This window comes from Pristiophorus japonicus, chromosome 19 (genome assembly GCF_044704955.1).
Source record: "Pristiophorus japonicus isolate sPriJap1 chromosome 19, sPriJap1.hap1, whole genome shotgun sequence".
Taxonomy (NCBI): Eukaryota; Metazoa; Chordata; class Chondrichthyes; family Pristiophoridae; genus Pristiophorus; species Pristiophorus japonicus.
In genome coordinates, this window is record NC_091995.1 from 76,866,753 (window position 1) to 76,881,082 (window position 14,330).

The 14,330-nt window shown below is 51.5% G+C and overlaps 1 protein-coding gene across 1 annotated transcript in view; it reads left to right on the forward strand.

Moving 5' to 3' along the window:
• The first annotated feature begins 4,625 nt into the window (after positions 1 to 4,625).
• The window catches only part of LOC139229971 (myocardin-related transcription factor A-like), a 240,402-nt gene continuing 230,697 nt past the window's right edge, over positions 4,626 to 14,330 (forward strand). Inside the window, exon 1 of the mRNA XM_070861664.1 lies at positions 4,626 to 4,661. The gene's annotated coding sequence lies outside the window, so the exon portion shown is untranslated. The remainder of the gene's footprint in view (positions 4,662 to 14,330) is intronic.

Consider the following 14,330-nt stretch of genomic DNA (forward strand, 5'->3'; position numbering starts at 1 on the left):
TGGGTGAAGAAGTTCCTCCTCATCTCGGTCCTAAATGGCTTACCCCTTATCCTTAGACTGTGTCCCCTGGTTCTGGACTTCCCCAACATTGGGAACATTCTTCCTGCATCTAACCTGTCTAAACCCGTCAGAATTTTAAAAGTTTCTATGAGGTCCCCTCTCATTCTTCTGAACTCCAGTGAATACAAGCCCAGTTGATCCAGTCTTTCTTGATAGGTCAGTCCCACCATCCCGGGAATCAGTCTGGTGAATCTTCGCTGCACTCCCTCAATAGCAAGAATGTCCTTCCTCAAGTTAGGAGACCAAAACTGTACACAATACTCCAGGTGTGGCCTCACCAAGGCCCTGTACAACTGTAGCAACACCTCCCTGCCCCTGTACTCAAATCCCCTCGCTATGAAGGCCAACATGCCATTTGCTTTCTTAACCGCCTGCTGTACCTGCATGCCAACCTTCAATGACTGATGTACCATGACACCCAGGTCTCGTTGCACCTTCCCTTTTCCTAATCTGTCACCATTCAGATAATAGTCTGTCTCTCTGTTTTTACCACCAAAGTGGATAACCTCACATTTATCCACATTATACTTCATCTGCCATGCATTTGCCCACTCACCTAACCTATCCAAATCACTCTGCAGCCTCATAGCATCCTCCTCGCAGCTCACACTGCCACCCAACTTAGTGTCATCCGCAAATTTGGAGATACTACATTTAATCCCCTCGTCTAAATCATTAATGTACAATGTAAACAGCTGGGGCCCCAGCACAGAACCTTGCGGTACCCCACTAGTCACTGCCTGCCATTCTGAAAAGTACCCATTTACTCCTACTCTTTGCTTCCTGTCTGACAACCAGTTCTCAATCCACGTCAGCACACTACCCCCAATCCCATGTGCTTTAACTTTGCACATTAAACTCTTGTGTGGGACCTTGTCGAAAGCCTTCTGAAAGTCCAAATATACCACATCAACTGGTTCTCCTTTGTCCACTTTACTGGAAACATCCTCAAAAAATTCCAGAAGATTTGTCAAGCATGATTTCCCTTTCACAAATCCATGCTGACTTGGACCTATCATGTCATCATTTTCCAAATGCGCTGCTATGACATCCTTAATAATTGATTCCATCATTTTACCCACTACTGAGGTCAGGCTGACCGGTCTATAATTCCATGTTTTCTCTCTCCCTCCTTTTTTAAAAAGTGGGGTTACATTGGCTACCCTCCACTCGATAGGAACTGATCCAGAGTCAATGGAATGTTGGAAAATGACTGTCAATGCATCCGCTATTTCCAAGGCCACCTCCTTAAGTACTCTGGGATGCAGTCCATCAAGCCCTGGGGATTTATCGGCCTTCAATCCCATCAATTTCCCCAACACAATTTCCCGACTAATAAAGATTTCCCTCAGTTCCTCCTCCTTACGAGACCCTCTGACCCCTATTATATCCGGAAGGTTGTTTGTGTCCTCCTTAGTGAATACCGAACCAAAGTACTTGTTCAATTGGTCTGCCATTTCTTTGTTCCCCGTTATGACTTCCCCTGATTCTGACTGCAGGGGACCTACGTTTGTCTTTACTAACCTTTTTCTCTTTACATACCTATAGAAACTTTTGCAATCCGCCTTAATGTTTCCTGCAAGCTTCTTCTCGTACTCCATTTTCCCTGCCCTAATCAAACCCTTTGTCCTCCTCTGCTGAGTTCTAAATTTCTCCCAGTCCCCAGGTTCGCTGCTATTTCTGGCCAATTTGTATGCCACTTCCTTGGCTTTAATACTATCCCTGATTTCCCTAGATAGCCACGGTTGAGCCACCTTCCCTTTTTTATTTTTACGCCAGACAGGAATGTACAATTGTTGTAATTCATCCATGCGGTCTCTAAATGTCTGCCATTGCCCATCCACAGTCAACCCCTTAAGTATCATTCGCCAATCTATCCTAGCCAATTCACGCCTCATACCTTCAAAGTTACCCTTCTTTAAGTTCTGCACCATGGTCTCTGAATTAACAGTTTCATTCTACATCCTAATGCAGAATTCCACCATATTATGGTCACTCTTCCCCAAGGGGCCTCGCACAATGAGATTGCTAATTAATCCTCTCTCATTACACAACACCCAGTCTAAGATGGCCTCCCCCCTAGTTGGTTCCTCGACATATTGGTCTAAAAATCCATCCTTTATGCACTCCAGGAAATCCTCCTCCACCGTATTGCTTCCAGTTTGGCGAGCCCAATCTATGTGCATATTAAAGTCATAGGAGATATTAGGGTCGGTGACCAAAAGCTTGGTCAAAAATGGAGGTTTTAAGGAGTGTCTTAAAGGAGGAGAAGTAGAGAGGTTTAGGGAGGGAATCCCAGAACTAAGGGCCCAAGGCAGCTGAAGGCACGACCACCAACGGTGGAGTGAAGGAAGTTGGCGAAGAGCAAGAGGCCAGAATTAACTTTTTAATTGATCCTCATTTTCGAGTACCTGAGTAAATTGATTCTAAGTAATGACCAATAGGCTGGATCCTCCGAGGTCTTGCCTATTCATCCTTGAGGAATCAGAGAGGAATTTTTGACAAAGGTTTCCTAAATTAGCTAAATCTCTGGGTATTTTGCCTTTCCTCTGAGCTGGGGAGGAAGTGTGGAGAGATGCAAGGACCATATAATACTGATACTGGGGGACTTCAACTTTCCTAATATAGACTGTAATAGTGTAAAGGGCAGAGTGGGGGGAAGAATTTCTGAAGTGTGTTTAGGAGAACTTTCTTGATCGGTATGTTTCCAGCCGAACGAGGAAGGAGGCATTGCTGGATCTGGTTCTGGGGAATGAGGTGGGTCAGGTGGAGCAAGTGTCAGTCGGTGAATCTGCCCCCCGCCTCTCCCCTGTCCCTCCCCCGCTCTTTCCTTGTCCCTCCCCACTCTCCTTTTGCCCGCCCCCGCACTCTCCTATTGACCCCCCCACTGCCCCCTCCCCAATTCTCTCCTTGCTTCTCCCCCAGTCACCACTTACACCTCACCCTGATCTCCCGTTGCCCCTCCCCACTCTCCAGTTGCCCCTCCACATGACCCCGCCCCCACTCTCCCCTTGCCCCTCCCCCACACTCCCCAATGGCCCCTTCCCCCAGACACCCCAATGGCCCCTCCTCCACATTCCCCTTGCCCCTCCCCCATACTTGCCAATGGCCCCTCCCCCACACTACCCAATGGCCCCTTGCCCACACTCCCTAATGGTCCCACCCCCACTCTCCCCACGACCCTCCCCACACTCCCCAATGGCCTCTCTCCCACTCTCCCCAATGGTCCCTCCCCCACATTCCCCTGGCCCCTCCCCCACATTTCCCTTCCCCCCCCACACTCCCCAATGGCTCCTCCCCCACATCCCAATGGCCCCTCTCCCACTCTCTCCAATGGCCCCTCCTCCACACTCCCCAATGGCCCCTACCCCACTCTCCCCAATGGCCCCTCCTCCACTCTCCCCAATGGCCCCTCCCCCACCCCTCTCCCACACTCCCCAATGGTCCTTCGCCCACACTCCCCAATAGCCCCTCCCCCACGCTCCTCCCTCACTCTACCCAATGGCCCGTCCCCCACACTCCCCAATGGCCACTCCCCCACCCTCCCCAATGGCCACTCCCCCACCCTCCTCAATGGCCCCTTCCCCACACTTCTCAATGCCCCTCACCCACACTCCCCAATAGCCCCTCCCCCACGCTCCTCCCTCACTCTACCCAATGGCCCGTCCCCCACACTCCCCAATGGCCACTCCCCCACCCTCCTCAATTGCCCCTTCCCCACACTTCTCAATGCCCCTCACCCACACTCCCCAATGGCCCCTCCCCCACACGCCCCTCCCCCAGTCTCTCTCAGGCCCCTCCCTCGCATTCCCCAATGGCTCCTCCCCCACTCCCCACGCCCCTCCCCCAACTCCAGTCGGGTTGTTTACCTTGGCTTCCGTTGCTCGGAAGGTCACAGAAAGCCCAGTGGATGAACGTGTTTTACTGTGTACGTGGAGCAGAAGCGGGATGACTTTCCACAAGACTTTGTTGAAAGGGGAAACTTTGTTGGATTGTTTATTTGTCGCCACATGAACTGAATGCCGATTATTCGGGGAACAATCGCTGTAGGCTCCCATTGGTTGCTGAACTGTCCATCAGGCGCTGTCTGAGATACGCGCTTTGATTGGTTGGATTAACGCCCTCTCAACTGATGACGTTGTAGAATTCTTCATTTCTGTTGGACGTTGCCGCTATCAGTAAATCCCGCGTTCTCCTTCCTGGATTGGACAGTGCTGCTGTCAGTTAAACCCAGACCGCGTCGCTATTGGATCAGCGATCTGCGTCTATGGAATTAGTAATCAGGCACGCGCCTTCGTCTGATTGGAGCGTATCGCTGTCAGTCAAATCTCACTTGATGCTAATTGGCTATCTGTTGCAGCCGAGCCGCTCGACAGGCGTGTCGATCAAAGAGGGCGTGATTATGTTTGATTGATCGGTCCAGCTGTCAATCAGACGGAGAAGGGGCGGGCACGTCCGGTAGCAGGCGAGCTACTGATTGATCGGTCCTGATGTCAATCACGCCGAAAATGGGGGGGGGGGGGCGGTGAGGGGCGCGCACTTCCGGCCTGAGCTTTCCCTCGGCTGAAGAGAATCTTGGAGACGGCGGGAGACGGGCTGAGGTGAGGCCGGGGAGTAGCCGGCGGCCGGCTGGCAGGGCAGGGTGAAGGAGGGTAGAAAACGGCGAGAGGGCAGCAAGTGAAGGCGGTGCGCTGCCTGCCCGCCGGCGGAAGGGAGGTGGGCCGCGGGGGCTCGGGCTGGGGACAGTGCCACCGCCTGTCTGTGGGGGGCTCCCGCTGCCCAGGGCCCCGCCTGCCTCCCTTACCCCGCACACTTTGATTTTTTTTCGGGGGAGGCGCTGTTGGTGAAGCAGTAACCGCTCTAAAGTGCTTCACAAAGTCATTGGGAAAAAACGACTGCAACCTCGGGCTATGCATCCACACTGGGGTAGATCCCTCCCCCAACCACACTGGGGTATGTCACCCCCATCTCCCCCAGTCGCACTGGGGTAGGTGACCCCCATCTCCCCCAGTCGCACTGGGGTAGGTGACCCCCATCTCCCCCAGTCGCACTGGGGTAGGTGACCCCCATCTCCCCCAGTCGCACTGGGGTAGGTGACCCCCATCTCCCCCAGTCGCACTGGGGTAGGTGACCCCCATCTCCCCCAGTCGCACTGGGGTAGGTGACCCCCATCTCCCCCAGTCGCACTGGGGTAGGTGACCCCCATCTCCCCCAGTCGCACTGGGGTAGGTGACCCCCATCTCCCCCAGTCGCACTGGGGTAGGTGACCCCCATCTCCCCCAGTCGCACTGGGGTAGGTGACCCCCATCTCCCCCAGTCGCACTGGGGTAGGTGACCCCCATCTCCCCCAGTCGCACTGGGGTAGGTGACCCCCATCTCCCCCAGTCGCACTGGGGTAGGTGACCCCCATCTCCCCCAGTCGCACTGGGGTAGGTGACCCCCATCTCCCCCAGTCGCACTGGGGTAGGTGACCCCCATCTCCCCCAGTCGCACTGGGGTAGGTGACCCCCATCTCCCCCAGTCGCACTGGGGTAGGTGACCCCCATCTCCCCCAGTCGCACTGGGGTAGGTGACCCCCATCTCCCCCAGTCGCACTGGAGTAGGTCACCCCCCCATCTCCCCCAACCGCACTGGGGTAGGTGACCCCCCCATCTCCCCCAACCGCACTGGGGTAGGTGACCCCCCCATCTCCCCCAACCGCACTGGGGTAGGTGACCCCCCCCCATCTCCCCCAACCGCACTGGGGTAGGTGACCCCCGTCACCCCCATCTCCCCCAGTCGCACTGGGGTAGGTTACCCCCCTCTTCCCCCAGTCGCACTGGGGTAGGTCACCCCCCCTCTTCCCCCAGTCGCACTGGGGTAGGTCACCCCCCCTCTTCCCCCAGTCGCACTGGGGTAGGTCACCCCCCCTCTTCCCCCAGTCGAACTGGGGTAGGTCACCCCCCCTCTTCCCCCAGTCGCACTGGGGTAGGTCACCCCCCCTCTTCTCCCAGTCGCACTGGGGAAGGTCACCCCCCCCTCTTCCCCCAGTCGCACTGGGGTAGGTCACCCCCCCCCCTCTTCCCCCAGTCGCACTGGGGTAGGTCACCCCCCCCCCTCTTCCCCCAGTCGCACTGGGGTAGGTCACCCCCCCCCCTTCCCCCAGTCGCACTGGGGTAGGTCACCCCCCCCCCTTCCCCCAGTCGCACTGGGGTAGGTCACCCCCCCTCTTCCCCCAGTCGCACTGGGGTAGGTCACCCCCCCTCTTCCCCCAGTCGCACTGGGGTAGGTCACCCCCCCTCTTCCCCCAGTCGCACTGGGGTAGGTCACCCCCCCTCTTCCCCCAGTCGCACTGGGGTAGGTCACCCCCCCTCTTCCCCCAGTCGCACTGGGGTAGGTCACCCCCCCCCCTCTTCCCCCAGTCGCACTGGGGTAGGTCACTCCCCTCTTCCCCCAGTCGCACTGGGGTAGGTCATCCCCCCCCCCTCTTCCCCCAGTCGCACTGGGGTAGGTCACCCCCCCCTCTTCCCCCAGTCGCACTGGGGTAGGTCACCCCCCCCTCTTCCCCCAGTCGCACTGGGGTAGGTCACCCCCCCCTCTTCCCCCAGTCGCACTGGGGTAGGTCACCCCCCCCTCTTCCCCCAGTCGCACTGGGGTAGGTCACCCCCCCCTCTTCCCCCAGTCGCACTGGGGTAGGTCACCCCCCCCTCTTCCCCCAGTCGCACTGGGGTAGGTCACCCCCCCCTCTTCCCCCAGTCGCACTGGGGTAGGTCACCCCCCCTCTTCCCCCAGTCGCACTGGGGTAGGTCACCCCCCCCTCTTCCCCCAGTCGCACTGAGGTAGGTCACCCCCCCCCCTCTTCCCCCAGTCGCACTGGGGTAGGTCACTCCCCTCTTCACCCAATCACACTATGGTTCCATAGATAAGCCCCATCTACCTCAGCCACACTGGGATGCGGTTTTACAAGCGAGTCCCTAGCACCTTGCCAATTCTGGGATATGGCTCCGCCAGGTGATTGCCCTGGTATTTTGCCCAATGTTTGATCTGCCCTGGTACCTTCCCCAATGTTGGATTATGGTACCACAGATGTCCTCTGGCACTATGCCAAAGTAACTATTCTCTACATATGAACAGGATATTTAATTGTGTGAGGTATTACAGGAGAGCCTGACATTAAAATGGTGAAGTTTAAGCAGGATCCATTTAAACAGAGGACCACTGAGGCCAGTTAGGAATCCTTACTTTCACCTTGTTGAACTGAGCTAATGCAGCAAAGACCAGGCATAAAATCTGTGACCTTCTTGCTCTTTTTGGCTCCATATGATACTTGACAGTAAAGTTACCACTGAATCACTGGGATAAATCTTTTTCATTGCTCCATTTTGTAACTTCAGGACAATCTGGTTGGTATTTGTGTGTGTCTGTATTATGTTGTATTGTTGTTTAATCAAGTGTCGGACATCTAAATTAGTTCTTTATGCAGAAATCTGGAGTCTTGTCGTTTGGTGTAATGATTTTACCTACACCAAGAAATTATATTTTCCTTTAATGTAGGTGAAATGTCTGCCAAGGGTTATACAATTATTTCTACCACATTTGAAGAGCTTTTTGTAGTGATTAGATGTTCTTGCTTTATAGAATACTGAGCATGAGGGGGCTGTGTACTTCCTGTTAGCTAGATTGTGTGGGTACAAATGAATAAATCACGAAGTTACATACTACAAAACCTTCCAGAGTTGGCTGGATATGCATAGAATCTACAGCACTGAAACAGGCCATTCAGCCCAGCTGATCTATGCCAGTTATTTTTGTAATTCCATATTTGAAGACTGAATGTATGATTGACCGCGACATGAACACTCCTTCAGTGGCTGTAACCATCTCTATGCCAGCCGAGAGGATGGTTAGTCTCGAGGCGTGAGGGGTTGTATAAGCTCACACAAGCTGTACGATGAGGGCGGGCCACCCTGCTGGATACGTTCCGGCAATGCTTCAATCTTAATATCCTTATCCTTGTTTTCAAATCCCTCCATGGCCTCTCCCCTCCCTATCACCCCATCCTCCTCCCGCCCAACAACCTTCCAAGATTTCTGCGCTCCTCTAATTCTGGCCTTGTGTGCATCCCTGATTTTAATCACTCCATCATAGAATCATAGAAATTTACAGCACGGAAGGAAGCCATATCGGCCCATCGTGTCTGCGTCGGCCGACCAAAGAGCTATTCAGCCCAATCCCATAATCAGATCTGAAGATTATGGCGCTTTAAGTGCACATCCAAATACTTTTAAAATGCGATGAGGGTTTCTGCTTCTACCATCCTTCCAGGCAGTGAGTTCCAGACCCCCACCACCCTCTGGGTGAAAAATCATCGGTGGCCGTGCCTTCAGCTGTTTCGGCCTCGAGCTCTGGAATTCCCTCCCTAAACCTCTCCACCTCTCTCTCCTCCTCTAAGATGTTCCTTAAAACCTACCTCTTTGACCAAGCTTTTTGGTCAGCCGTCCTAATATCTCACGTGGCTCGGTGTCAAATTCTGTTTGATAATGCCCCTGTGACGCGCCTGACGTTTTCCTATGTTGAAGACGTTCTATAAATGCAAGTTGGTGTTGCTGGCTGTCACTCCAGGATTCCGAGCCAGAGCTCTGGTCTCCACTCACCGGGACTGTGGTGCACTTCGAACCCTGCTCCTTCTGACTCGGACATGAATATGACCACGAAGCCAAAGGCTCACTCCTGTCTTTGCTCTACACGAGCCTCCTCCTACTTTAATTGCCTCTTCCCATCCTGCCCCCTGTATCCCTTTATTCCCTTCTCCCTCACGTATACATCAAGCCTTCCTTTTAAATGTGTCAATGCTATCTGCTTCAAGACGTGGTAGCGAGTTCCACATTCTCATTACTCTGTAAAGAAATTCCTCCTAAATTCTTTATTTGATCTGTTGATGGCTATCTTATATTTATGCTATCTTGTTTCGGACTCACCAACAAGTGGGAACCGTTTCTCCACATCCACTCTATTCAATCCCTTTATCATTTTAAAGACCTCAATCAGGTCTCAGTTTCTTTTCCAGAGAAAAGATCTTAATGTGCTCAATCTTTCCAGAAAGTCACATTCTCTCAATTCTGCAAACACTTTTACGAATTTTTCCTGCACCTTCGCCATGTTTCAATACCCTTTCTGTAGTATGGAGACCAGACCAGCACGCAGTACTCCACAAGTGTGCAAGGTTCCATATACATTTAACATTACCTTCCTGCTTTTGGATTCTATTCTTCTAGCAATAAACCCCTGTACTTTGTTTGGACACTTTATGGCCTTATAAAAACATAGAAACATCGAAAATAAGTGCAGAGGCAGGCCATTCGGCCCTTCCAGCCTGCACCACTATTCAGTATGATCATGGCTGATCATTTTTGCAACTTCAGTACCCCATTTCCTGCTTTCTGTCCATACCCCTTGATCCCTTTAGCCATAAGGGCCACATCTAACAACTTGCTTTGCTACTTTTAGCGGCTTGTGTTTCTGTATTCCCAGATCTTTTTGCTTCCCTAGCCAATTATATGTCTTGCTCAAGCCTGTATGTCCACTCTGACATTGAACCAGAGGAGTGTGGCTGGAAGTTACACTACCAGGAGGGCATGTATCTTCTCCCCCAGTATAATGAGGATTGAAAGAAAGAAACACTTGCATATAGCGCCTTACACAACCTCAGGACGTCTCAAAGCGCTTTACAGCCAATTAAGTATTTTTGGAGTGTAGTCACGGTTGTAATGTGGGAAACGTGGCAGCCAATTTGCGCACAGCAAGCTCCCACAAACAGCAATGTGATAATGACCAGATAATCTGTTTTAGTGATATTGATTGAGGGATCAATATTGGCCCGAGGACACCGGAGAGAACTCTCCTCTTCTTCGAAATAGTGGATCGATGAATCCCAACTGCGAGGCTGCGTTCCCTGCCCCCACTAGACTGCTAGGAATTTATAGCTCCTTTTTAAAAAAAAAAGAAATAGCCAGGGTTGCTACCATTGGTTTATTACCAGGTCTGAACAGCTTGCAGGTGTGGGTACTGAGGTACACATTCTTCATCGAGGTAACCGTTGTGAATCACTTCAACATTGTTCTCCTCAGTGGCAGCTCTGAAAATGATTGCCCGCAGATTGGAAGTGGCTTTGGAGTGACAGACCTTTCCCAATGTTGTGTGCAGGCGAGAAAGCTTCAATTACACACACACATGCACAAAATAGAAACAGATACTGGAATTGCACAGCAGGTGTATCAGTACCTGAAAGAGGGAAGGTTTGGGTGGAGACCTTTTATCAGTGCTCCTGTCTGTGCAACATATCATTTCTCTGATAATGAGAAGTCTCTACTATAAACAATAACCTGTCTTTTCTGCTTTTTAGATAGTCCAGCTATTTCCAGCATCTCTTATTCCAGCATCTGTAGTTTCTCTTTTTTTTATCGATGCCTTGCTGTACCTATGTGTTCTGCTCCTGCCTTCCCCCTACACCTCAGCTTGATTTAAAAATTCTCACCCTTGTGTTCAAATCCCTACACGGGCCTTGCCCCTCCCTGTCTTTGTAACCTCCTCCAGCCCCACAACCAATGTTTGCCTTCATTTTCTTTTTGGGCTGCACGACCTGTTCACAATTTGGTGAAATCTTGTGTTGAGTATCCAGTGACTGGCTCGCGCGGGACTTCCAGACAGCCGCGCGGCTTAGCGGGACATTGCCTACAGCCCCGCGATCTCAGCGCTCCTCCAATTCTTGTGCGTGTCCCCTTCCCCCATTTCCATCGCTCCACCATTGGTGGCTGTACCTTCAGCTGCCTAGGCCCCAAGCTCTGAAATTCCCTCCCTGAACCTCTCCGCCTCTCTACCTCCCTCTCTCCCCTCCTTAAAACCTACCTTTTTGATCACCTGTTCTAATGTCTCCTTATGTGTCAGATCTTTTCTGAGAATGCTCCCATGAAAAACCTTTGGGACATTTTACTACGTTAAATGCGCTATATAAATGCAAGTTGTTCTGTCGGTCTGAGTGCCAGGTTGGTGGCACTGGCTCCTGTCTTGCGTAGTCGATGGCAACCCCAAAGTAAACTTGTTTACTTTCTCAGCCATTGCCGTCATTAAGTCCGTCAAATGTATTTTGGTGTTAGTGCCAATGCGGGTATCCGGTGTGCTGGGAGCACTAACGCGATGGCGCTGCAGTCTAAAAGCTTTTATGTGAAGGCCTGTTAGTTTGCAAGGCTGGGTTTGTTTATTCTGTGGATGTTGTTAGTAACCTTACACTCCCCAAAGGTGATACTTAACATTGAGTGAAAATAAAAACAGTTCCATATGGGGTGGCTCATTAGCACAGGTGGTGGAGAATGCAGTGGGTGGAGAATGTGAGCGTGATGTATCCCTCGATGTTGTCTGCTTCCCGCTCTGGGACTGTTGATGCCTCAGATGCGCGGAGAGGTTTCCTGTACGAGCTGCTCTTGCACACTCTCCACTTTGTCATCCTCGTCTGCCGTCCGGACATGACATGGTGTACCATCTTGCCTTCCGGAGGAGGCAGGGGTCCCCAATGGAGTGCTCTCTACGCGGGAGTCCTCCCTTTATTTATTGGGGACTTGGCTTGGATGGTGTTGCATGGAGCAGTCCCGTGCAATCGTTTTTTAAGTCGGTTCACGGACTCACAGGCCGCCTGCAATTTCTGCGGTCTGGAGAAGTCCGTGTTCCATGTCTATGTCGAATGTGCGAGGTTGCAGCCCCTCTTCCACTATTTGAAAGAGTTGCTCCTCAAATTCTGGTTGCACTTCAGTCCCACACTCCTGATCTTTGGGCACCCTGTGCGGAGGGGAGCGGGCAGGTCGGAAGGCCTCCTCGTAGGACTGCTCCTGGGCATGGCCAAAGGGGGCCATAACTTAAATCAAATAAAAATTTGGTTGCCGGGAGTGATGATGCACTCCAGTCAGCGGGTGGTCGAGGCAGGCAGCGGGTGGTCGAGGAGATTGTTGAGCCCGACTGCCTACCTCACTTCTGCGGACAAATCCGAGTCAGGGTGTCCCTGGAGCACGCGGTGTCCACCGATACGCTCGCGGCCTTCCGGCAACCAAATTTTAATTTGATAAAAGTTAATTGGTTTATTTGTCGGTTTTAGTGTCCCCCGTTAATAAGGAGGCATTTGATTTATGGTTTTACAAAATAGTTGTTGACACCTCAGCCCAGCAGTGCTGTGGAATGAACAGACCTTGCACTATGGGCAAGATTTTCCAATCACCCTTTCCTTGAGAGTTTTCACAATTGCCGCCTTCTCCTGCAATACGCTCCTTAAAGCCCATCTCTTCAGCTCGGGTTCTCTTTTGACTGTGAACTCCTCGGGACATCTTTTCTACATTAAAGGCGCTGTATAAATACAAGTTACTGATAGGAGGGCACATTTTCTCTGGCAGTGTCAGGTGTTTCATAAACTGCTGCCAAAATGATCGCATTTTTTTTGCACCCTGTGAGCCAATCTTCACCGCCGCGAGTCAGTCTTCACAGGCATGAGCCAGTCTTCACCAGGTTGCCCTGTAGATTTTTAAAACTAGGTTATTCACAGACTTTTCACACTGTTCTGTTAATCTGAGGCAGAACAGTTTCCATTGGCCAGCAGTACACTTACAGATTGTGCCATCCCAGACGGGTTTGTCAGTGGTGAGGTAGTGATCTGAGTATTATAGACAAAATATGGTGAAACAGGTTTCTGATGAGACATTAAACAGATGTAAAAGATCCCACAGCACTACTTCGAAGAGCAGGGGAGTTCTCCCCATTGTCTTGGCCAATATTTATCCCTCAACCAACATCACTAAAACAGATTATCTGGTCTTTGCTGTTTGTGGGAGCTTGCTGTGCGCAAATTGCCTGCCATGTTTCCTACATTACAACAGTGACCACACTTCACAAGTACTTTGGCTGTAAAGCGCTTTGGGATGACCTGAGGTCATGAAAGGTGTGTATTAATGCAAGTCTGGCACCAATAGCCTGAATAAGCTGAGTGATAACACTAAATGTGTGTAATGGTATCTTGCCACCAATGATTGACTTGTAATCATCTTCCACCAGTGACATGACGGATAATTTGCAGATAATCAGGTTGGATTAATCCTAGCAGTCCTATTGTCAGTTTCCATGTGTACGCTGACGACACCCAGCTCTACCTCACCACCACTTCTCTCGACCCCTCCACGGTCTCTAAATTGTCAGACTGCTTATCTGACATCCATTTCTGGATGAGCAGAAGTTTTCTCCAATCGAATATTGGGAAGACCGAAGCCATTGTTTTCAGTCCCTGCCATAAACTCCATTCCCTAGCCACTGACTTCATCCCTCTCCCCAACTCCTGTCTGAGGCTGAACCAAACTTGGTGCCATATTTGATTTGACCCTGAAATAAGCTTTCGACCACATATTCGCGGCTTAACTAAAACCTCTTATTTCCACCTCCGTGACATCGCCCGTCTCCACCCTGCCTCAGCTCATCCGCTGCTGGAGCCCTCATCCATGCCTTTGTTACCTCTAGACGTGACTATTCCAACGCACTCCTGGCTGGCTTTCCACATTCTACCCTACGTAAACTTGAGGTGATCCAAAACTCGGCTGCCCATGTCCTAACTCGCACTAAGTCCCGCTCACCCATCACCCCCTGTGCTCGCTGACCTACATTGGCTTCCGGTTAAGCAACGCCTCGATTTCAAAATTCTCATCCTTATTTTCAAATCCCTCCATGGCCTCGCCCCTCCCTATCTCTGTAATCCCCTCCAGCCCCACAACCCCCCTGAGATGTCTGCGCTCCTCAAATTCTGCCCTCCTGAGCATCCCTGATTATAATCGCTCAACCATTGGTGGTCGTGCCTTCAGCTGCCTGGGCCCCAAGATCTGGAACTCCCTGCCTAAACCTCTCCGCCTCTCTACCTCTCTTTCCTCCTTCAAGACACTCCTTAAAACCTACCTCTTTGACCAAACTGCGCTAATTTCTACTTGTACGGCTCGGTGTCAAACTTTTATTGCATAATGCACCTGTGAAGCGCCTTGGGATGTTTCACTATGTTAAAGGCACTATATAAATACAAGTTGTTGTATTGGGTGAAAGAGTTGGTATGGTGAAGATAGCTTCCCTTGAAAGAGCTCCACTGCTGGAGCTTTGCTAGTGGGCAGAATGAAGCATTTTGGTAGGGTTTGAATGGAGGGGTGGGGTTGCGAGCAGGTTAAAGCACTCTGGTATGCGTCGATTCGATCTCTGTCCCCTGTTCCACCATACCAGTTGGA